The 24,440-nt window shown below is 42.4% G+C and overlaps 1 long non-coding RNA gene across 1 annotated transcript in view; it reads right to left on the minus strand.

Annotated features, from left to right (window-relative positions):
* The window catches only part of LOC105738425, a 66,681-nt gene that overhangs the window by 23,578 nt on the left and 18,663 nt on the right, over positions 1–24,440 (minus strand). The window contains exons 2-4 of the long non-coding RNA XR_001114239.1: positions 3,915–4,044; positions 3,543–3,586; positions 2,317–2,363 (exon numbers count right to left, since the gene is read on the minus strand). This is a non-coding gene — a long non-coding RNA (uncharacterized LOC105738425). The remainder of the gene's footprint in view (positions 1–2,316; positions 2,364–3,542; positions 3,587–3,914; positions 4,045–24,440) is intronic.

The following is a 24,440-nucleotide window of genomic DNA, read 5'->3' on the forward strand; positions in this document are numbered from 1 at the left end:
TGATTCAGGCCTGTGTGCCCTGAGCAGCCAGCAGCTAGAGGCTGTGGGGCTGTGGCTGCCCCCTTGCTTCTGGAGCAGGGAGATCTAGGAGTAAGGAAACGGGAAACAAATGGGGAATAACAGACGTGGGGAATATCCTATCTAAACAGGGTATCAAAAGGGGTTGAAATAGGGTCCTTGGGTAGAAGTAGAAAGGCAAGGTTTGAGAACCTTCTCAAATTTGGAATGGACCCCAGAAAGGAAGGTGCCTCCCTCACCCCAGGTTTTTGGAATTTTGTGTTTTGTGTTTTTTTAACTAAAGGTGAGTATGAGTAGGCTGTAGAGGAGATGTGGTGGACTTTAAGGACCTTTGGACTTGAATTATCCTTATGGTCTCTTCCAAAGCTGAAATGCCTCAAATCTAACATCTGTAAGCCAAAAAGTCTGAATAAATCTTATTATAGCTGGGCACAGTGGTGCATGCCTATAATCCCAGCTACTTGGGAGGCTGAGGCAGGAGAATTGCTTGAACCCAGGAGGCAGAGGTTGCAGTGAGCGGAGACCACGCCACTGCACTCCAGCCAGGGTGGCAGTGAGATTCTGTCTCAAAAAAAAAAAGAATATGTGAGCTGCATACTTAACTTGATATTTGTTGTTTATAATTATTACATGTAGGAAAGCAGGCACAAAACATGTATACATCACTAAATTCAATTTACCAAACAATGATTTGAAGTCTACAAGATGTAAGGTACAATGAGGATTTAAAGATGAACACAGTCCTTCAAAGAGCTCACAGTTACAAAGGAGATAAAGCATAGGCACAAATGAATGTAATACAAGGCCTAATGCCTGATAAAAGCGACCAGCAAAACTCCTCTAAAAACACAAAGGAAAGAGAAATTACTTCAGGTAACAACAATGATAAACTCTTTTATTCCACAAATGGATATTCTGCTTTGAAAAACAATCTCCAAACTGCATCTGTGGCATTCAGAATCCAATTAGATTTTTATTCAGAGCTGTTAGTTCAAGACATTTGTCATCAGCATCATTTGGGATCACTGGTTAGAAATGCAGATTCTCGGGTCCAACCACCAGACTTACTAAATCAGAAACCCTGAGAACGGCCTGGCAATCTGTGTTTTAACCAGCCCTCCAGGTGATTCTAATGCACACTGATGTTCGAGAACCACTGGTTTAGGAAACTGCACATTTTAACCATGTGCAAGATGGAAAATATTTAAGCAAATTCTAGCCTGAGACATTTCTCACAAGTTACTTTGGGGAAATAGAAAATGGATAGACTGGCCAGGCACAGTGGCTCACGCCTGTAATCCCAGCACTTTGGGAGGCTGAGGCAGGCAGATCACCTGAGGTCAGGAGTTTGACACAAGCCTGGGCAACATGGTGAAACCCGACCTCTACTAAAAATACAAAAATTAGCGAGGCATGGTGGTGCAAACCTGTAATCCCAGCTATTCGGGAGTCTGAGACAGGAGAATCCCTTGAACCCAGGAGGCAGAGGTTGCAGTGAGCCAAGATCGCACCATCGCACCATCACACTCCAGCCTGGGCAACAAAGCGAGATCTGTCTCAAACAAAAAAAAAAAAGAAAGAAAGAAAGAAAAAAAAGAAAAGAAAATGGATAGACCATTTGGTTGAAATTCTCACCCAATTGAGAATATTGGGCTCTAACTCCCAATGAGAATACAGCAGTAGTCTTAATTAAATATTGATCCTTACATGCGTGTTATGTAGTTATGTAGATAATTGTCCTTTTATAGTATGTAATACCAATACAAGATTTACATTTTTGAATTATAAATCACATATTTTATATGTTAGTGGAATTTTCCCCATTAAGTCGAACGGTGACGTTAGCAATATCTGGGTTCCTAAAGGGAATACTGAGCTAACTAAGCAGTATTTAGTGTCACTGGATGATTAACAACTAAACATCATGAGTCACATATAAACCCCACTACTAAGAGTAAAAAACACATATATATTCTGTGCTGCAGAAATGCAATGATGGCTCTTCTAAAAGATAAGCATAGTCACCACCAGCCTCTGTTTTGCTACAATAGCTTTTTAAAACTACCCACAGGGAAGTGTAGGAGCCTGGAGCTTCTCTGTAGTACACATGAAAAACTTAGAAGGTTATGGATATTTATCTAAACCAAGAATGTTCACTTTCCTCTGGTTCTAGACCAATCCTCATTGGTCTACCTTTTTTCTCGTCTACAAAGTCTTGCTTGCTTAAAGTGCATTTCAGGGCTGTATCCCAGACCAGAACATGATTTAGTAAAATTTTTTTGGCAGTTTATTTCTGACCTTTGGAATTATAGAAAGCTGCTGGGAATTACCAGTACCAGGGAAACCTGTAACATAAGTGAAAATACCTCTATGATTCTATGATTTTTTTTTTCAGAGAATGGGCTCCTCACTCTGCCCCCAAGTCTAAACTATCTAATCATCGTTTGGGGTCCTTTAGGAGGTCTCCCTAGTGAACAATAACAAGAAGCTTGGATGATGCTGACTGTAGCATATTCCCAAGGAGGCCCCAATCCCTGAGAGATCAAGGGAGCTCTCTAAGACAAGATAAATCTTCCCAGCCACAATTTACAGAATTTAGCATGTTGGGGTTGGAGACTTAAAAATCACTGACTCTGAGGCTAGGCATGGTGGCTGAAGCCTGTAATCTTAGGACTTTGGGAGGCTGAGGCAGGTGGATCACCTGAGGTCAGGAGTTCAAGACCAGCCTGGCCAACCATGGCCAACATGGTGAAACCCCATCTCTACTAAAAATACAAAAATTAGCTGGGCGTGGTGGCAGGCACCTATAATCCCAGCTACTCAGGAGGCAGTAGGATCACTTGAACTGGGGAGGCGGAGGTTGCAGTGAGCCGAGATCGCGCCACTGCACTCCAGACTGGGTGACAGAGGGAGATTCTGTCTTTAAAAAAAAAAAAAATCAGCAATTCTATCCCTCTCATTTAACAGAGGAGAAAACAGCATGCCAGATCCAATGAAACCATCATTATCCATGTGCATTAACAAGTAAGCATATTCAATAGGAATCCAGCAGCCTAGCAAAGGGAGAGATGGTTGAGGAGCATAGAGACTGAGAGAAGACTCGGAAGAAGTATGGAGAGAAGCTTTGGTCTGAAGTTGCCAAAATACTAAGAATGGTGGCTCTCAGCTTTTTACACGCGTGAAAATTACCTGGGATGCTTATTTAAATGGAGGATCCTGAGCTACATGCCTAGAACTGCTAATTCGTTTGGTCTTGTGGTGAGGAAGCTAGTTTCATTATAAACATCACCCCAGTGACTCTAAGACAGGTGGTTGGAAGATCACCATTAGAGAAATGCTTCCTTATAGGAGAAAACCTAGTGAATGAGGTAACATCTACACATTTTGACAACGGCAAATGCTCAGGTAATAAATCCATATCTAATTTTCCTTTTTAAAAAGTCCACAGCTGATTGCTGAGGTCTGACACAATATATTCCATGATCTCGAGAGGAGAAGTGACTTAGAAGCTTTATCTTATTTACCTGGGTCTGTGCCAAATGCTGTAGTAGATGTCATGATCCTTTCCCTGTCAAAATATAAGAATAAAGACTAAATTATCACTCAGGCTTGCTAAATTCCCAGCTAAAATTAGTTAAATTCTGAACTGAAGTCACAAAAATTGAGTTAAATACATATGTTATAGATATTTTATTCTGGGCTCCTATCTTTCTGTGACAGTTCAGAATCAGAGTCATTGAGGTTTATAACCAAAATGATTTCAGAGTTCACCAAATCAAGCCTCTTTACTGTACAGATGAAGCAACCAATACTCATCAAGTTCCAGCCTTCTTAGAGTTTGCATTCTAGTAAAGTCACCGTGCTGTAAAATCTTACTCCCTCACCTGATATCTTACCTCTTTATCATTCCATTCACTTTTGGATTCATGTATTCCACAAATATTAATTAAATATTTACAGATGGCACAGATGAACATCCATCATGAAAAAGTCATGCAAGGTTCTTGCTGTCATGGAGCTGGCAGTCTAATAAGAAATATAGAATGTTGACAGGGAATATTTAGGGACCTCAGGAGAGCAGAGGCTATTCACTACCACATACTGGAGCCTAATATAATGCCTGGCACATGCTATATACTCAGTAAGTATTTTGTTGTGAATATAAGGTACTACAAGTATGGTCAGTATAGTAAATATGCCATAGTTTTAACTGGTAGTGTCTCTTCCCATTGGCATCTATAAGAGGTGGGTTCAGATTAAAGACCAGAATCCCTTTCTTCCTGGAGCTGTTTGAGTGGGGATACTGTGGTGGTTTTAGGAAGATGCTAACTGTCTCTCTCTATCTTTCCCAGAATCCTGGGTCTGATGGCTTCCCTGAGGCAATCTCAACTTCCCAATGTCTAACAGTCATTCCTTTGCATTCCCCAAGTCTCATTTCTCCAGCTTTTAAAGACATTCCCGTACTACTACCTTCCTGGCTATTATCATAATCTAAACTAACTTAGAAGAGTATGTTGAGTGACCATTCAAAGGAAAAAAAAAAAGCAAAAACCACAAGGCAGGAGGTGGAAGAAGCCACAGCTGAAGAGAGAAGGAGAGTGTCTCGGATGGAGAAGAGGTGGTAGTGGTGTGGGTGTGTGTTGTGTGGATGACTGATGGATCTGGAGGTATGGAAGGGCCATGCCTCAGAAGGAACAAGTATGGTGCTCCTAAAACAGTTAGACCCAGAGCAGCAGTCTTAAAAACAGTTAGACCCAGAGCAGCAGTCTTAACAAAGACCCCTATGTATTAGTTATTTTTTGTTGCAACAAATTACCACCAACTTAGAGGCTTCAAACAACATACATTTATTATCTCACAGGTTCTGTGCATCAGAAGTCCAGGCACAGTTTAGTTGCATCATCTGCTTCAGGATCTTTCATAAGGCTACAGTGAAGGTGTCAACCAAGGCTGGGGTCTAATCTGAAGGCTCGATTGGTAAGGGTTCCAATTCCAAACTCAAGTGATTATTGGTAGGATTCAGTTCTTTGTAGGCTATTGGACTGAGGACCTCAGTTCTTTGTTGGCTATTGCCTGGGGACTGACTTTGGTTTCTTGCCATATGGGCCTCCCCAACATGGCTGCTTCATCAAAGCTTGCAAGCTGCAAGGGCAATAAAGTCTGCTAGGAAAATGGAGGTACATCTTTAATAATCTAATCATAGAAGTGGCAGCCTATTAACTTGAAGGAAGTCATTCAAGAAAAAGGGATTACACAAGGGCTTGAGTACCAGGACACAGGAATCATTTGAGGTCATTTTAGAAGCCACCTACCACACCCTGTGATGCACATTGTCAGTAATATGGAGTTACGTATATAGGTCATAAACTTCGCCAAAGAGTTTCTCAGCATCAGTCATGATGCTTTCCCACTGATGAGAGACTGCCAATCCCACCCATTCATATTTTCTTTCTTCCTTTTGGTAATAGTAATCCCCAAGTTTTTGGGAGGTACATGATTGTCCATCTAGAGATGACATATCCCAGCCTCACTTGCAACTAGGTGTGGCTATATGACTAAGTTCCCACCAATGGCATGTGAGCCTAAGTGATGTATGTCACTTCTAGGTCACATCCTTAAAAGAAAGTTGCATGCTCTCCCTTTCTTCTTTCCTCTTTCTTGAGGCTGGAATGCAGACATAATGGTGGGCATTTAACTCAGTCATATGGATAGGACAACACCCTGGAGGATGGCAAGGCAACAAAACAGAAGGCATAAGGGTCCTCAGACCATCACATGAAGCAGAGCAGCCCACCTTTCCTGGGCTGCCTACCAGCTGAACGTTTATTTGAAAGACAGACCATCTTGTTTAAGCCATTGTTACTTGGTACCTGTTACAGCAACTAAACAAATATCCTAAATGATAGATCACAAAATGCTTCTAAGGCAGTTATTAACAGTGTTCCTGGTGAGTCTTCTTGGGACAGCTGTGAATTACATCCTTTTTTATAAGGTACCTGAGAAAGCAAGCCCAGGTGATATCACCATTTAAGCCCCTCTTAGGCTGTGTTTGCTGATGTCCTCAAAATGCGTTCTCACCCGCTCAAGGGTGTCTTCTTAGGATGCTGCTATGGAAAACTCCATCACTGTTTTCCAGCTTTGCCCATACTCAGGTACCATGAGGATTTCACTCATGTGATTCTTCATTTATTTCACTATTTTAGGGGCTCTTCTCATATGGCAGTCACTGTGTCAGGCACCAGCAGACAGCAGAACAGACATGAGCTTTACACTCTCAGGAAGCTGATATTCTAGTAAGGCAGGAAAGACCCAATAAACAAGATAATTTCAGGGAATTATACAACAAAACAGCAACCTGAAATTTGTCTTCATGTCCTCTATAAATTACACAAGCAAACTGAGTCTATCACTTTGCTGAATATCTTATGGTCTCTGTGATAGCCAGCCTCAGAGATGGCCCCCAATAGTCCTTGTCTCTTAACTGCCTCAGCCTGAAGGGGACGCATTATTTCCACACACATTCCATTGGTGAGAATTAGTCCCACGAACACACCTAGAAGCATAGAGGATAGGAAACATAGAGAAGCACATGGATATTTGTTGAACACTAACCGTGATCTGCCAACACGCTCATCATAAAAATTCAAGCAGGTCCAGGCACGGTGGGTCATGCCTGTAATCCCAGCACTTTAGGAGGCTGAGGCAGGTGGATCACCTGGGGTCTGGAGTTCAAGACCAGCCTGGCCAACATGATGAAACCCCATCTCTACTAAAAACACAAAAATCAGCCAGGCACGGTGGTGGGCACCTGTAATCCCAGCTACTTGGGAGGCTGAGGCAGGAGAATCGCTTGAACTCAGGAGGCAGAGGTTGCAGTGAGTCGAGATCACGCCATTGCACTCCAGCCTGGGCAACAGGAGCAAAACTCTGTAAAAAAAAAAAAAAAAAAAAAAAAAAAAAAAAAAAAAAAAAAAGAAAGAAAGAAAAAAAAATTCAAGTAGGCTGGGCGCAGTGGCTCACACCTGTAATCCCAGCACTTTGGGAGGCTGAGGAGGGTGGATCACTTGAGGTTAGGAGTTTGAGACCAACCTGGCCATCATGGCAAAACCCCATCTCTACTAAAAATACAAAAATTAGCCAGGCATGGTGGTGTGCACCTGTAGTCCCAGCTACTGGGGAGGCTGATGCAGGAGAATCACTTGAACCCAGGAGGCGGAGGTCACAGTCAGCTGAGATGGTGCCACTGCACTCCAGCCTGGGTGACAGAGCTCAACTCCATCTAAAAAAAGAAAAAATATTAAGTACAAAACACAAGTAGACAATAAAAGGGTTGCCTTATCCTCTACCTCTGTTAAAAAAAAAAAGTTAACATTTGGCTCATTCATTAAATCAACACAACTTTATGTATCACCTTCAGTGTGCCTTGCCGTGTCCCAGATGCTGGATATGATTCCTAACCTCATGTGGCTTCCAGTTTGAGTGTGTGTGTGTGTGTGTGTGTGTGTGTCATTTCCTCATTTGCAAAATGGTTATAACAATAGTGTCTAACTGATAGGGTTGCTGTGGGGATTAAGTTGTATAGGTTAACATGGAATACAAGGGAATGAAATAATGGTGTTTGCAGCAACCTGGATAGAGTTGGAGACTATTATTCTAAGTGAATAGAATAACTAAGTGAATTGAATAACTCAAGAATGAAAAACCAAACATTGTATGTTCTCTCTTAAAAGTGGGAGCTAAGCTATGGGGATGCAAAGACATAAAAATTATATAATGGACTTTGGGGACTCAAGGGGAAGGGTAGGAGTGGAGTGAGTGATAAAAGACTACACAGTGTACAGTGTACACTGCTTGGGAGATGGGTGCACCAAAATCTCAGAAATCACCACTAAAGAACATTTCCATGCAACCAAACACCACCTGTTCCCCCCAAATTATTGAAATTTAAAAAAGAAAAAAATTCATTCATTAAAAAATAAAATATATAGATTAAATTACTTAGAAAAATGGTACATAACAAGTACTCAATAAAATTGTTTTGCTATATATGCACAATATAAATATTTACTTTAATAAAAATAGTATTATACTACTTATATGGTCCTATTCTATGGTCTACTCCTTAAACCCTTTCAGTAATAGGGCTCAATTTCTACTTCGAAACATAGAAGATGGAGTTCATCATTTTAACCACTTTATCCATTGTCTGGATTTATCCTATATTTAGCCCAGAGATTCAGAGATGTGGGATTCATGAATGAGCATTGTATGCTGTTATAGATGGAATGTTTCTGTCTCCTCAAAATTCATATGTTGAAGTCCTAACCCACCATGTGATGGTATTAGGCGGTGGAGCCTTTGGAAGGTCATTAGGTCATGAGGGTGGAGCCCTCATAAATGGGATTACTGCCCTTATAAAAGAGACCCCGAGGAGCTCCCTAGTCCTGTTTCTGCCATGTAAGGATGCAATGAGAAGTTGGCTGTCTGAAACCTGAAGAGGGCCCTCACCAGAACCCAACCATGTTGTTACTCTTATCTTGGGCTCTCAGCCTCCAGAACTATGAAAAATAAATTTCTGTTGTTTATAGTCTACCAGGTTTATGGAACTCTGTTATAGTAGCCAAAACTGACTAAGACATATGCAAATTTTTTAATGTCCAAATTTTTCTGGAGAGTGGATCCAAACTTTAGTTGAATTCTGAAAGAATTCATAATCCAAAACCAGTTAAGAACTGTGATTTAAATGGACCAATCCTTGACCTTGATCAACTATGTTTACTTTTTTGTGCACTAGTCTCTCCATCTGTGTGTTTAGTTAAATCATTCATCTCTCTGGACTGGGCATGATGGTTCATGCCTGTAATCCCAGCAATTTGGGAGGCCAAGGTGGAAAGATCGCTCGAGCTCAGGAGTTCGAGATCAGCCTGGGCAACATGGCAAAACCTGTCTCTACTATAAATACAAACAAACAAACAAACAAGTTTAGCAGGTGATGGTGGCACGTGCCTGTAGTCCCAGCTACTCGGGAGGCTGAGGTGGGAGGATTGCTTGAATCCAGCAGGCAGAGGTTGCAGTAAGCAGAGATGGCGCCACTGCCCTCCAGCCTCGGTGACAGAGCAAGACCTTGTGTTAAAACTAAATATATAAAAATCATTTCTCTTTCTTTTCTGGAAATGTGAAAGCTTTCTAGAAAATAGATAAAAACAGGAACATAGAACCCAAACCAACAATTTTACTAGGTTTATACTTAATGATTCCTTTATATTTCCAGCTCCTCAGTGGGACAGAATGAATTGTCAGCCTCTTAGATATACTTGAGTTTAGTTAAACAGCCCCTGAATATCTTCCCAGACCAGGCTTTAAAAATCTGATTTTCTGTTTTCTTTCTTCATAAGGCTTATTTTTTTCCTCTGAAGAATATGGCCTTGTTTTAGAATTTCCCCTCTTTATAGTCATGCTAAAGCACCACTCTTGAGAAGATACATATGTTCCATTAAACACTTGAAAAGCATCTTTTTAATGTGTTCCCAATGCTAGAACTTAATGCTGCTATCTATAAAGTCTAAATTTTTGGTGTTGAAAATGTACCTTTGAATATCAGTGATTTAAATATTAACAGCCACAAACAAAATCTTTAAAGGAGAAAAATGCAACTACCCATTTTGATGCTTTGGGATTTCCAAAGAGGCATAAAGACTATGTATGATCTAGGAAAATCATTTCACTTCTCTGAGATCATATAAATGGAAGAGAGATTAAAGAATTTCCAAGTGTAATTCCTTAGGACCCTGGTGACTGATGAGATGTGTCAGGAGTCTCCTTGTAGATGGGGTGCTCTACTTCTGTCTGTTTCATATCTTGAGCTCCTCTGATAACTACCAACAGCTGGTTGATCCCTTTCACTTCTGAGTCTTACCCCATAATTTCAAGCATACTCTATGCCCCTCAAGGCCATTGGTTGATACACAGTATTTCAATACCCAGTGTTGAAAAAGGGAAAGAGAAGAAAATAGTGGAGTGGCAGAAGCCACAAGGAAGAGAGGGAGAAAGACCAAGGAAGATTGAGAAAAGGAAGAACCAAGTTGGCCAGCCTAGTAAAGTGAGGGATGACTATTTAGATAGACCCCACAGGGAGCTTCAGTTTAAAGGCTTACCCAAAGTCAGGGCTTTCTCCCTCCAGAGAGCTGGAACTTTAGAGAAGAACCTGTCCCTGGCAGAACAGCTGCTGTAGTTCCAGTTCATAGGAGTTTGCAGTGCATGATGAGCAAGTCTGTATTGTAATGGGAAAGGACTTCAGACTCTTGGTCTGCCAGCTAATTGCATGACTTCAGGCAAGTCATGTAACTCTGATTCCTTATCTGAAAACTGGATGATCTCTTGAGGTCTTTTCCTGCTTGAAAATGACATGATTCTTATGAATGCTTATGCATCTAACCAGGTGTTCTGGCTTACCTATTGCTAAGTAGAACCACCCCAATACTTAATGGCATAAAATAGTAACCATTGTACTATGCTCATGTACTCTGCAGGACAGGAATTCCCAAAGGGCACAGTGAGAGTGGGCTGTGTCCTACAGTGTCTGGAGCCTCCTTTAGGAATGTCTCCACTGGGGGGTGACTTGAATGCCTGGGAGCTAGAATCATCTGGAGACTGCTTTGCTGACATGCCTGGTGCCTGAGCTAGCATGAATTGAAGTCTGAGCTCAGTTGAGTTTGTCAGCCAGAGCACCTATTTGTGGCCTCCACACATGGCTTGTGTTTCACACAACATGGCAGCTGGGTTCCAAGAGGGAATGTCTTTTTAATGATAATTCTGTCACATTTTATTGGTTATAAGCAAATCACTAAGGCTAGCCTAGATTCAAGGGAATCTAGTTCTGGACTAGACTCCAGAACTTAAAGGGGGAGTGGCCAATTCACATTGCAAAGGATCCATCTTCCATTGTAAACCAAAAATAAAATTCTAAGCCCCCCAGCCAACTGAATGGACTCCTCCTCTTGGCCAAGGGCATTCCAAAGTAAACCTGAAAAACTAGTTCAAGCCATGATGGAAAGGGAGGGTTAGACATGCCTCACTATGCCCTCCTCCCTTGAAATTCAGGCACAACTGACCAGCATTAGCATTGAAACAGAGATCTTAAGACTGACAAAAGAGCTGGCATGGTGGCTCACGCTTGTAATCCCAGCACTTTGGAAGGCCAAGGCGAGTGGATCACCCAAGGTCAGGAGTTCAAGACCAGCCTGGCCAACATGGTAAAACCCTCTCTTTACTAAAAATACAAAAATTAGCCAGGCGTGGTGGTGCGCACTTGTAATCCCAGCTAGTAGGGAGGCTGAGACAGGAGAATCACTTGAACTTGGGTGGTGGAGGTTGCAGTGAGCTGAGATTGCGCCACTGCACTCCAGCCTGGGTGACAGAGAGAGACCCTGTCTTAAAAAAAAAAAAAAAAAAATATATATATATATATATATATATATATATATGGACAAAAGACACTGTTTGTAACAATAAGATACCAAATTCCAGGCTGACTGTAGTATAGCATCACATGACAAATAGCAGGCCCTGAAAGTAATCAAAGTATTTTACCCCTAAATATGTTTCTTTAACATATTTTGCAATGACCCTGAAAAACTATCTCTGTTGGAGAAAAATCTCCATTCTGTAGAAAATCCCCTTCTCTTTCCGGGTCTTTTCCTGATCCAGGAGAGATTAAACTGAGTCCGGTATCCTTTAGGGTCTGATAAGAGACATTTACCGTCTATTCTTTCTGAATCCTGCTAGCTGGAGGCTTCATCTACATAATAAAAACTTCGGTGTCCACAACCCCTTATCCTAACCCAGTCATTCCTTTCTATTGATTCCAAGTCTTCTTTTTTTTTTTTTTTTTTTTTTGAGACAGAGTCTCGCTCTGTCACCCAGGCTGGAGTGCAGTGGCATGATCTCAGCTCACTGCAACCTCTGCCTCCCAGGTTCAACTGATTCTCCTGCCTCAGTCTCCCGAGTAGCTGGGATTACAGGCATGCGCCACCACACCCGGCTAATTTTTGTATTTTTAGTAGAGACAGGGTTTCACCATGTTTGCCATGCTAGTCTCAAACTCCTGACCCCAAGTGATCTGCCCGCCTTAGTCTCTCAAAGTGCTGGGATCACAGGCGTGAGCCACTGCGCCCAGCCAACTCCAAGTCTTTAGATAATACCTTAGCTCTCTCTAGCAATTGCCAGTCAGAAAATTGTTGAATCCATCTGTGACCTGGAAGCCCCTACTTTGAGTTGTCTCACCTTTCTGGATCAAACCAATGTATACCTCACATGTATTGATTGATGTCTGCCTGTAACTTCTGTCCCCCTAAAATATATAAAATCAAGCTGTAACCCAGCCACAGTGGGCACATGTTCTCAGGACCTCTTGAGACTGTGTCTTGGGCCTTGGTCACTCATATTTGGCTCAGAATAAACCTATTTTACAGAGTTTGACTCTTCATCAACACCATCATCTTTGGAAAGGTGCCATCTGTCACAGTCCACACTCCGGCAATAGCAGCTCACATCCCTCCCACATAGAAAAGATGCAGCCAACGATGTGACTCTAAATACTTTTATAAGACCTCAGAAAGATTTCAGATGGTACCTCATGAACACTTGCAGACAGAAGTAGGCCTTTCAAGGATCTTGACACCACTTGTGTCTTTGGCCCACATGTCTTCCAGATTTCGAGAAACCATACTAAAGGGGCTGTACCTGAGAAAACTCATCAGCACTGGCACCTGATTTGATGGCAAAATCTTGGACTTTGAACTGATGCAGTAATATGATAAGACTCTGTAGACTTTCAGGAAAGGGAGAGTACATTTTGTATGTGGGAGGGATGTGAGCTGCTATTGAGACTGCCCTCAATTCAGCCATTTCACTGAGGACCTTTCTTTGAGAATGCTTTGCTAACTAGAAAGACTGGTTTGAGCCCTCCATACTTCCTCTAAAGTGTGCTGGAAAACTGACAATTCCTCTTTCTCCAGCCATATTTCATCACAAGTAGAAACAAATTGACACTTTAAATTGTCTGCCAGGAAATATCCTTGGCCAAACCCACTGGTTCATTAGGTGTATTTTCTATTTTCAGTGTCTGTAGGTGACAGTGTTGCTAAACCTTTTGCTACATTTAACAAGGTCACTTTTCTTCCACCCTCCAGTCATAACTTCCTCCCCATCTTTCCAGCCTTCACTGATAGTCTTCTCGAGGTCAGTCCAGCTTTCACCAACAAACTTCTCAAGGCCATTTAAGCCTGAAAGACTGAATATACATACAGATAATGGCCAGAAAATATATAAAAATAGAACTCTGACCCACAATCTGCAGCAACCAACCTAGAAAACCAGCCCATGATTTAGAGAAACCAGCCAAAGAAGCAAGCCTACTAGAAATCAGACTGCTATCTCTAGCAACAATCCAGGAAACCAAACAATAGCCTCTATAACAACTGGCCCCAAATGACCAAGACTTTATTAATAACTGACAGCTTCCCTAATTTTTTTATTTTTGTCTCCACTTCCAACTTATGGCCAACCAGGGAAAGCCAAATGTGCAGTCTAACCAGTCAAAGAGGATGCCCCACTTCTAGTTAGCCTGACTAAAGCTTCCCAATGCCAGCAGCCTCCAATAGGGCATACCCAAAGCCTTCCCTTTTTCCCACTAAAAGCTTTCCCACTCCTCCGCCTGCCTTTGAGTGTCTTCCAAAATGCAAGTAATGGCGGCTGGCTCCCTTGCTAAAGCAAGCTCTAAATAAACAGCCTAAGGTTATTCTCATTTGGTTGATCTTCCTTTATTTCCACAAGCTTCTTTCTGCTGACTAGTCAAAAGCTGATAGCTTTCGCTTATGTTTTGGGTTTTTGTTATGGGAGAATCCCACTTCCAGGTACCAAATTCTGTTCTGGTTATCTATTACTCCACAACAAACCACCCCCAAAACTTAGTGGCATAGACAATAGTTATCTTACTGTGCTCACAGATTCTGTGGGTCAGGAATTCAGACATAGTAGAACAAGGATGGTCTATTTTTGCCCCACAATATCTAGGGTGTCAGCTGGGAAAACTGGAATGACTAGGGGCAGGAATCACCTGGCGGCTGCCCCACTCACATGTCTGTTGCCTGGGCTAGGGTGGCTTGAAGACTGGGCTCAGCTAGAGCTGGCAACCAGAAAACCTGCCACGTGGCTTTCCCGTGTGGCTTGGCTCTTCACAGCATGGTGGCTGGGCCCTGTGAGGGAGTGTCCTGAGAGGCACAGCCAGGCCGTGAATGTTCTAAGACAGAAAGGTGGAAGCTGACTGACCTTTCTGATTAGCTTTGGAAGTCACATTTGTTGGTTCAAGTGAGTCACTTAGACTAATATATTCAAAAGGAGGGAATTAGATTCTGCCTCTTTTTTTCTTTTTTAATTTATTTAGTTTTGAGACAGAGTCTCACTACATCACCCAGGCTGGAGTGCAGTGGCACAGTCTCAGCTCACTGCAACCTCTGCTTCCTGGGTTCAAGCAATTCTTGTGCCTCAGCCTCTTGAGTAGCTGGGCTTACAGGCATGTGCCACCATGCCCAGCTAATTTTTGTATTTTTGGTAGAGATGGGGTTTCACCATGTTGGCCAGGCTGGTCCCGAACTCCTGACCTCAAGTGATCCGCCTGCTTCAGCCTCCCAAAGTGCTGGAATTACAGGCATGAGCCACCGTGCCCGGCCAGATTCTGTCTCTTGATGTGGGAGTGACAAAGTCCCTCTGCAGAACACGTGGAATGGGAGAGACTGTTGCAGTCATTTTCATAACTATGATTTGCCACTCCAGGCCACTCTCTTCCTGAAATCCATCTATTCATTTATTCATACATTACTTATATTTACCTTGCTTTCTTTCAAAAATAATTTCAGAGCTGAGTACAGTGATGCAAATGTGTAGTCCCAGCTATGCAGGAGGCTGAGGCAGGAGGATCGCTTGAGCCCAGGAGTTCGAGACCAGCCTGGGCAATATAGTGTAGAGATGGGATCTTGCCATGTTGACCAGGCTGGTCCGGAACTCCTGGGCTGCAAAAATTTTTCAAGAAATTAGTGGTGCATGGTGATATGTGCCTGTAGTTCTAGCTACTTAGGAGGCTGAGGCGGAAGGATTACTGGAGCCCAGGAATTGGAGGTTACAGTGAGCTATGATTGAGCCACTGCACTCCAGCCTGGGTGACAGACTGAAAGATCCTGTCTCTAAAAAAAAGAAGAAGAATTTGAGGAAACTTCATTGTAGTTAGAAGATGGACTGGTGGGCATGGAAGCAAAACAAAGGAAGTTGGTTGCTCTCAGGTGATAATTTCATACAGGTATTCATTTATTCATTCCATAGGTATTTTTTAAGCATTAACAATAGGCTCACGCTGTGGTCAGCACAGATGTGAGGGGAGCAAAATTAATACAGATCCTGTTCTCATGAAGCTTAAGTCCAGTTGGCAAGGCAAACACTCTAAAATAATCACACAAATATGTAACTATGAGTGCTGTGTAGCTCACAAATGTTATGCAGTCATGGTCCAGGAATGTGCAGCATAGGAGCTTGGTCTAGTCCAAGCAGTTAGAGAAGACTTCCCTAAAACAAAGCAATATTTAAGCTAATAAATAACTCAACAATGAGTAAAAAGTAATTAAACTAGGGTGTTGCAAAGTATGTTACAGAAACTACTAGTGGTACACAGATATATTATTGTCATTATTCTGTATTTTACAGTTTTGCATAATTTGTGACCAGTGAAATTGGCTTTTCATTTACGTTGGCATATAAAATTTCCTTGTAAAATAAATGTATTTAAGTTTTAAAAGCTGTCAACGTAAAGAAAGATCGTAAGAAAAATAGTAGAGTACGTATTACACAGAAAAGGCAAACATGAAGCTGTTAGGTGTAAACCTGAAGCTTGGTAAATACTGGACTAGGCGTGTTGGAGAATGGGTTGAGGAGGGGAGTCGTGGGCATAAAGGGAGCTCCTGATGCAAAAGCCTGAAGTGGAAGAAAGACTCAGGGGTCCAACAAGCAGAAAAGGAGCCAATATGGTTTGAGCAGAAAGAAAGAGGAAGTCACTCACTGTGAGCCAGGAGAGCCCAGCAGGACCTTGATATTCAGGGACTTTAGTTCAGAACCGACACCTCCTAAAATCAAAATGAGCAGCTGCACTTTTTTTCCCTTAAATATTGTCCTTGTGGAAGCTTACTACAAAATCACTGATACTTCACTGAGTATTTGAATAGTGATTTTTTTTTTAAGACACAGTCCTGCTCTGTTGCCCAGGTTGGAGTGCAATAGCGCAATCACAGCTCATCGCAGCCTCGACCTCCTAAGTGCAAGTGATCCTCCCACCTCAGCCTCCCAAGTAGCAGGGACTGCAGGCACCTGCCACAATGCCCAGCTAATTAAAAAAAAATTTTTGTAGAGATGGAATCTTGCCATGTTGACCAGGCCCATTCTGGAACTCCTGGGCTCAAGTGATCCACGCACCCTGGCCTCCCAAAGTGCTAGGATTACAGGCAAGAGCCACTGCACCCAGCCTGAATAGTAAATTTTTAATAGAACAAACTTAGTCTATATAAATAACAACAATATTAACTTGCAGTGTCTAAGAGCTAATATTCCCACAGGAAAATAGTGTTGTTCAATCTGTTTTAATTATGCTAAAAGCAATGGGACATCATTGAAGAATTTGGGAAAGGCGAGTGAGTTTTTAAAAAGTGATTTCTATCAATGTACCATGCATTTAAAAAATTGTACAGGAATGCTAATAATAATAAGACGTAACACTCTGCTCTCCAACCTCTTTCCCACCTCCAGACACAACCACCTTACCTTTTTTCTGTTTGTATTCTCCTGGTGGTTTCCTCCTTCTCTCCAGAAAAAAATATGCTTCTATCTCCCTTTCTTGCTTTTTCACATTTGGACACTGCAGTGCATACATCACAGGTGCTTGCTTAGATATCTTTGGCTCAGCTGTCTCCCAGCCACTCAGCCTGCCCTGCCCAGGCCATCCCAGTGGTGACTGACCGAGTGTGAGCGTGTGGTTCCACCGCAGGAGCCATCAGGCCACATGCCTAGATCTGGCTTCCCCAGTGGCTACCAAAGGGGCCAGGTGACACAACTCGGATGTGTGAGGGCGTTAACTGCCCCAGCCAGCAAATTTTGACCAGCAGAAGAAAGAAGACAAAGTGAGCTTGCAGATGCATTTTCTCTCCCTCCTGCCTTTGAGGGACTGTCCTAGGCACAGTATTTCCATAAAGCCTGTCCAAAGAGGTCCTTTGTGACTGAGCAGCCAGCCACCTGCTGAGAAACCGGCTCTGTTTTTTCATGGCTCTTCATGAAGCAATGGCCAGTGCAGTCATTCATCACCTTGTACCTGCTGCCATTCCTTCCCTGCCTCTCTTCCTTTTCCCCTGGCTCTCGCAGAGCTGGGTCTGTACCTCCTGAAAAAGCATAAGCACTTAAGCTTCGCCTCGGGCTCTGTGTTCTAGGGAAATCAGACAAAGACATACATTGCCAATATTATTGATGAACTCAAAGTTATGATTTATATCATCACTTCCATCTCTCTCCCATGTTAACTCATTGTTTCTCGTTCTATCAGTTATGCTTACAAGCGTAAATTACAACTTTCAATTTTGTGCTTATAACTTTATTTATTTTCCAACCATCAGAGCCAGTCTCTTGTTTCTGATACTTTGCAAGATGAAGACATTGATGTCCTTTCCCTTCTTTTCACCTCTCCTTCCCTGATCACCTCCAAACCTCTGTCATCATACTGTCCCATCCTTAAGGTTGAAAGCATTTACACACTGTTCTGTAATCATAATTATCTTCTCCTATTTTCCTAAGTGCTGATTCTAAATTTGAAAATCAATATGCAGTGTCAATTACTATGATGACTATCCATTGAACAGTGAATGTTTATTAAGAGTTTGCTATGTTTTGGGCACAATTCTCTAGGCTCTAGGGATAGAACAGGGAACAAAATGGACAGAAATCCTTGCCTTCACAGAGCTTTCATTTCAGTGGGGAGACAAACAAAAACAATAGAGCATGCTGGGTAATGGAAAGTACTAAGAGGAGAATAAGGCAAGGAAGAAGAATAAGAGTCAATCAAAGGAGCTGAAAGTTTAGGTAGGCTGGGCAGGGAAGGATGCTCTGAGAAGGTAACTTAAGGAAGTGCGAGATCGAGACAAGCAGCCATCTGCTGGAACAGCATTCCAGGCAAAGGGAACAGCAAGTACAATGGCCCTAAGACAGGAGTGTGCTTACTGTATTCAAGCAACAGCAAGGAAGCTTATGTGGCTACAGAAGATTGACCAAGGGGGATAGTAGAGGGGAATAAAGACAGAGAAGTCATGGGGAGCAGATCATGGAGGGCCTTGGAAGTCAAAGCAAGGACTTTGGCTTTTACTATAGCAGAGGCAGATAGCCTTGAGAGGGTTTGAGCAGTGGATGGACAGGATCTAACGTACACGTACCCACTCTGGATATTGTGATAAGAAGAGACTGAAGGGGGTGGGGAGGAAGCAGGAAAAGTAATTGGGAGACTCGAAACAACCTAAGCAAAGGATGATGGTGGCCTGAAGTAGGGTGACGGCAGTGAAGGAGATGAGAAGAGATCAGAATCTTGGTCTATTTTGAAGGTAGAGCCAATATGATTGGTGAATGGATGTGGGAGAAAATGCAGTCAAGATGACTCCAGGGTTTTTACCTGAGCACCTGGAAGAGCGGAGTTGTCACATAAGGAGATGGGGAAGACTATAGGGAGAACAGAGCTTAAAAGAAAAGCTACAGGCTCTGCTGTCGCCAGTTTGAGTTGCTGTTTTATGTTTTTTTTTTTTTTTCAAGACAGAGTCTCGCTCTGTAGCCCAGGCTGGAGTGCAATGGCGCAATCTCAGCTCACTGCAACCTCCGCCTCCCGGGTTCAAGTGATTCTCCTGCCTCAGCCTCCTGAGTAGCTGGGATTACAGGGACTCGCCACCGCGCCAGGCTAATTTTTGTATTTTTAGTAGAGACGGGGTTTCACCATGTTGGCCAGGCTGGTCTTGAACTCCTGACCTCGTGATCCGCCCACCTCGGCCTCCCAAAGTGCTGGGATTACAGGTGAGAGCCACCGCGCCTGGCCTTGTTGCTGTTTTAATTATCTGTACTGCATAACCAATCACCCCAAAAACTTAGTTGCTCAAAACAGCAATTTACTGTCATCACTGATGGTTTCTGTAGGTCAGGAATTTGGATAGGATTCAGCTGAGCAGTTCTTGCTCAAGGTCTCTCACTGAAACTGCCCCAGTTTTAGCTCTGAAAGCCCTGTGTCCTGGCAAATCTCTCCCAAGGATATGAAACGTTCTGGTTGTCAGTAATGGGGGCAGAAGTTGGAGAGAAAATACAAAACCTATACAGTGGCCGTGAAAACTAGAGACTGAAAGCCATGCTATTTATACTGTTAAATGGATACAGCATAGACTCTCTGCCTTTGGGAGTCACTATCACTGATTTTTCCTGACCACTGAGGTTGGCAACAGTGGTTTGCGGTTAACATAATGGATCACTCATTGTGGCATCACTTCAAGTAACAGGAATTAAGTATACAACTTGAGTTGCAATTGTGTGTATTAATAGTCTGTTTGACTTCACCTATAGATTAACCATTGTGCTTTTTTTTTTTTTTTTGAGACAGGATCTTGCTCTGTCACTCAGATTGGAGGGCATTGGCACAATCATGGCTCACTGCAGCCTTAACTTCCCAGGCTCAAGCGATCCTCCCACCTTAGCCTCCTGAGTAGCTGGGACCACAGGCACGTGCCACTACACCCAGCTAATTTTTTATTTTTTGTAGAGACAGGGTCTCCCTGTGTTGCCCAGGCTGATCTCCATCTCCTGGGCTCAAGTGATCCTCCCACCTGGGCCCCCCAAAGAGCTGGGATTACAGGCGTGAGCCATTGCGCCCCACCAAATGTCTGAAGATTACTGTGACCACTCTGGAGAACTAGGATAAGCCCCACCCAAAGTTCAGTTCAGATGTTAAGACTCATAATGCCAAGTACACCCCAAGAGATAATGGAAAGGTTGATTACTTACATAGTTGAGGTCTCTGGGGAAAGCGGAGCAGGCCTCTCTGTAAATCCAGAATGGCTTGAGAGAGCAGGGAACAGAGACCGGCTCTGAGTTTTATTGCAGTTAGGGGGTGGGGGGTGGGGTGAGGGCTCCCCCCTGTTGGGAGGAGCTTATGTAGTTTGAGTCTCTCCACAGCACAGAGAGAACACCCAGCCTTTCTTATCAGCTTGCCCAGGTGTGGGGCAGACGGAGAGAGAGAGAGGTGGGGCTCAATGCTGTTGCTAGTCAAATGCCAAAGAGTGGAGCCAGACTCCTTATTCCAGAAAGGGTGCTAGTTTAATTTTTAACATTGTGAATATTGTGGCAATATTTTCTAAAAGTTCAGATCGTGAAAAATAGAACAACTGCAATATCACCAGCATGACCCAGATCTCGCTGGAAAGGAATGCTAAATGACTGTGTTCTTTTAAGGACAGAAGGAAGGACACATACAACTGGATTAGGGAGGTAAGTCGCCAAAATGGCGCACACTGCACAATATGCAGAAAACGGCTTTGGCCTGGGCGTTGCGGAAAAGGTGATTGCGAAAACACATGTGGACGCTGGATTTCACAATTCTGGGATTAGACAAGGAAGAATTTCTTTTTTTTTTTCTTTTTTAATTGAGACGGAGTCTCGCTCTGTCGCCCAGGCTGGAGTGCAGTGGCACAATCGCCGCTCACTGCAAGCTCCGCCTCCCGGGTTCACGCCATTCTCCTGCCTCAGCCTCTCCGAGTAGCTGGGACTACAGGCGCCCGCCACCACGCCCGGCTAATTTTTTGTATTCTTAGTAGAGACGGGGTTTCACCGTGGTCTCGATCTGCTGACCTCGTGATCCGCCCACCTCGGCCTCCCAAAGTGCTGGGATTACAAGCGTGAGCCACCGCGCCCGGCCAGACAAGGAAGAATTTCTAAATCGGAAGAGGTTTTTTTTTTTTTTGTCTCCCAAAGACACCTATGCTCAGTTAAAAACAGTGACCACTGAATTGGTATGGGCATATCACATGAACAAACACACAGTATTTTATCATTCTCTTGATGGCACTATGGAAGTGAGTGAAGTTACATTTCCTGATTCGCAAGCTGAAGCTGTAATGTCCTGTGGGCAAACAAAAGGGGGAAATTTGAGAACTGACATGTTGGCCCCTGTAATATGTTGGTAGGGCTGCCATAACCAAGTACTACAAAAAAGGTGGCTTGACACAACAAATTTATCCTCTCATAGTTCTGGAGGTGGAAACTCTGCAATCAAGGCGTCAGCAGGACTGTGCTCCCTCCGAGGTTCTAGGGAGGAACCTGTTGCATGCCTCCGTCCTAGCTTCGGGTAATCCTGGCAGTCCTTGGCATGCCTTCGCCTGAAGCCACAGCACTCCAATTTCTCCTTCCAGCCTCACCTGGAATCACACGTCGTGTGTGTGTGTGTGTGTGTGTGTGTGTGTGTGTGTGTGTGTGTGTTCGTGTGTCTGAATTTCCCTCTTAAGGACAGCAGTTATATTGGATTTATGGCCCACCCTAATCCAGTATGATGACTTCATCTTAACTTGATTACATCTACAAAGACCCTTATTTCCAAATAAGGTCACATTCACAGGTTGCAGGTGGACATGAATTTTAATGTTGGGGGTGACACTGTTCAACACAGTACAGCCCTTTGGAACTCATCTCATCAGGTTGTGCCTATGATCATGCCTCCTATAATATATTAAGAAATGAGTCAAATTATAGCAACAACAAAATGTTCTCCTGCTCTTAGTTACTTTAATTTGAAAAATGGAGTTTCAAACAATTGCCTCATTTCTATGAAGATTTTAGTGAAACTACAGAAAGCACAAAACAAAAAATTGTTGATATTTTGTTCAAGAAAAAAACTAGACTTTCCCCATCTATCTGCATATTCAGCAGAAAGTGCTGCTGGGAAAATCCTGGGAAATTCCATTCTGTTTATAAACTTCTATAATATGAACTTGGTAATAGCAGAGCTGCAAGTCAAAATGAATTTACATTTGACTGTATTCAGTTTTACCACTGTGTAAAAGGAAGCAAGGATGCCCTAAAAGCTGCAGGCAGTTCAGAGAAATACTATTGAAAAAGGCAGCTGGGCGCAGTGGCTCACGCCTGTAATCCCAGCACTTTGGGAGGCCAAGGCGGGCAGATCACCTGGGGTCAGGAGTTCAAGACCAGCCTGACTAACATGGTGAAATCCCGTCTCTACTAAAAATACAAAATTAGCCAGGCATGGTGGTGCACGCCTGTAATCCCAGCTACTCAGGAGGCTGAAGCAGAATTGCTTGAATGATCATTGCACTCCATCCAGGGCAACAAGAGAGAAACTCCATCTCAAAAAATAAAAAAATAATAAAATAATAAAAAGGCAACAGAGGATTTTTAAAAAAAACCTACCGTATCACAGGACAGAAGGAAACATGTCATTGCAATTTTTTATTAAATATAGGTAATATCTGGTTAATAATACTATTTATGTTCTCTTAAAACATCTTATGTATATTTTCTTAAGAATATATAATAGAACCTGCAAAATTTAAAGACCTAATATAGAGTTAAAAAAGATAAAACAAATTGCTGTATCAAAGGACAAGAAGAAAGTTATTAAAGTATTGTCATATTTTGCTCACACATATTATGTGTTTAGCTAGTCCTATTGTTAATTAATTCTAATTGCATTATTTATTAGTCCCATTGTTTATTTACAAATTTTTAAGTAATTTAAATAGTTAATTTAAATTTATGTTTGTGTGCGTATAAGATCTCTGATAGTCTACTTTTGAGAATAATTTAGTAAAGCTTTTAAATAAAAATCAGAAGTAACTCCATTAATTGCATTATATATCATAATTACATTTTTCCGTTTATTTAATGAAATAAAACTTTATAGCTGACTAAAAAAAAATTCTTTTTTTTTTGAGACAGGGTCTCGCTCTGTCACCCAGGCTGGAGTGCAGTGGCATGATCTCATCTCACTGCAACCTCTGCCTCCCAGGTTCAAGTGACTCTCATGCCTCAGCCTCCTGAGTATCTGGGACTGCAGGCATGCGTCACCACACCCAGCTAATTTGTTGTATGTTTAGTAGAGATGGGGTTTCACCATGTTGGCCAGGCTGGTCTTGAACTCCTGAGTTCAAGTGATCCACCCGCCTTGGCCTCCCAAAGTGCTGGGATTACAGGCGTGAGCCACTGCACCCGGCCACTAGCAACCATTTTTTAATAGGAGGTAGATAATATTTAACACTTTATGAGAGTTGACTGTAAGTGAAATATTTCATGATATAATTTTATAAAACAGGTATTAACTATATTATTTAATACAGTACACCCAATCTGAAAGAAATCACATAAAAGTTTTATCTATAGCTTTTATTTAATATATTTTTTTAAAACTGGTAGTCTCAGAAATCATTCCAGTTACAGTGGAAGAATTGTTGTTATTAACTTACACTGATCTGCTATTCAAAAAGTTTTTTTCTTCCTAGCTAATAACATAGCCCTAAGGATGAGAATAGAGAAAAAGTTTTTCTAATGTTTAAATACATTTAAAAAGTCTTTTTTTTTTTTTTTTTTTTGGCCAGGCGTAGTGGCTCATGCCTGTAATCCTAGCACTTTGGGAGACCAACGAGGGAGGATCTCTTGAGCCTAAGAGTTTGAGACCAGCCTGGGCAAAGTAGTGAGACTCAATTTTTTTTAATTAACTCTAAAATATAATTTTTTTCTAATTAATAGTCAATAATTTACCAATCAATATCCTCACCAATATTTCTCACTAATTATCTCTTTGTTCTCCTGGACTCTCCCCCAAGAGTGATGCATTCTTGACAAAAAAAAGTCTGGGTCTTTCAATGAAAATTGTCAATTATCTACCACCCTACTCTACAATGTATAGGAACTGAAAACACTTCAATGCGGGTCAAATGCTGACTTTCCTTGAATGGAAATATACTCAGAACAGAGAAATGTTAAATGTTTCTGTGTCTTGATCAGAGGTGACAGGGAACTGCCCTGTGGCTTAGCCAGGAGGTATTGAGATCCTCAGCGCCACCCTGAGATTGGAGGGGGTGAGAGATTACCTTTGTTTTGTACAGTGACAGAAGAAACTTTGTGATGTGAATTTTAGGAAACTCCATGTAGATGTTGAGGATCTGGTAGCTAATTCCCTTCAACTCTTTTCTCCTTGGAAAGCCATTGCAGTTTGAAAACCACTGGTACAGGAGAGAAGGAGAGCAGACAGACTGAGCACATATGGTATGAGGGAGAGCTGCACTGAGGGTCTCCTGAGATTAACC

Source organism: Nomascus leucogenys, chromosome 22a, assembly GCF_006542625.1.
Source record: "Nomascus leucogenys isolate Asia chromosome 22a, Asia_NLE_v1, whole genome shotgun sequence".
In the NCBI taxonomy this organism is placed as follows: domain Eukaryota; kingdom Metazoa; phylum Chordata; class Mammalia; order Primates; family Hylobatidae; genus Nomascus; species Nomascus leucogenys.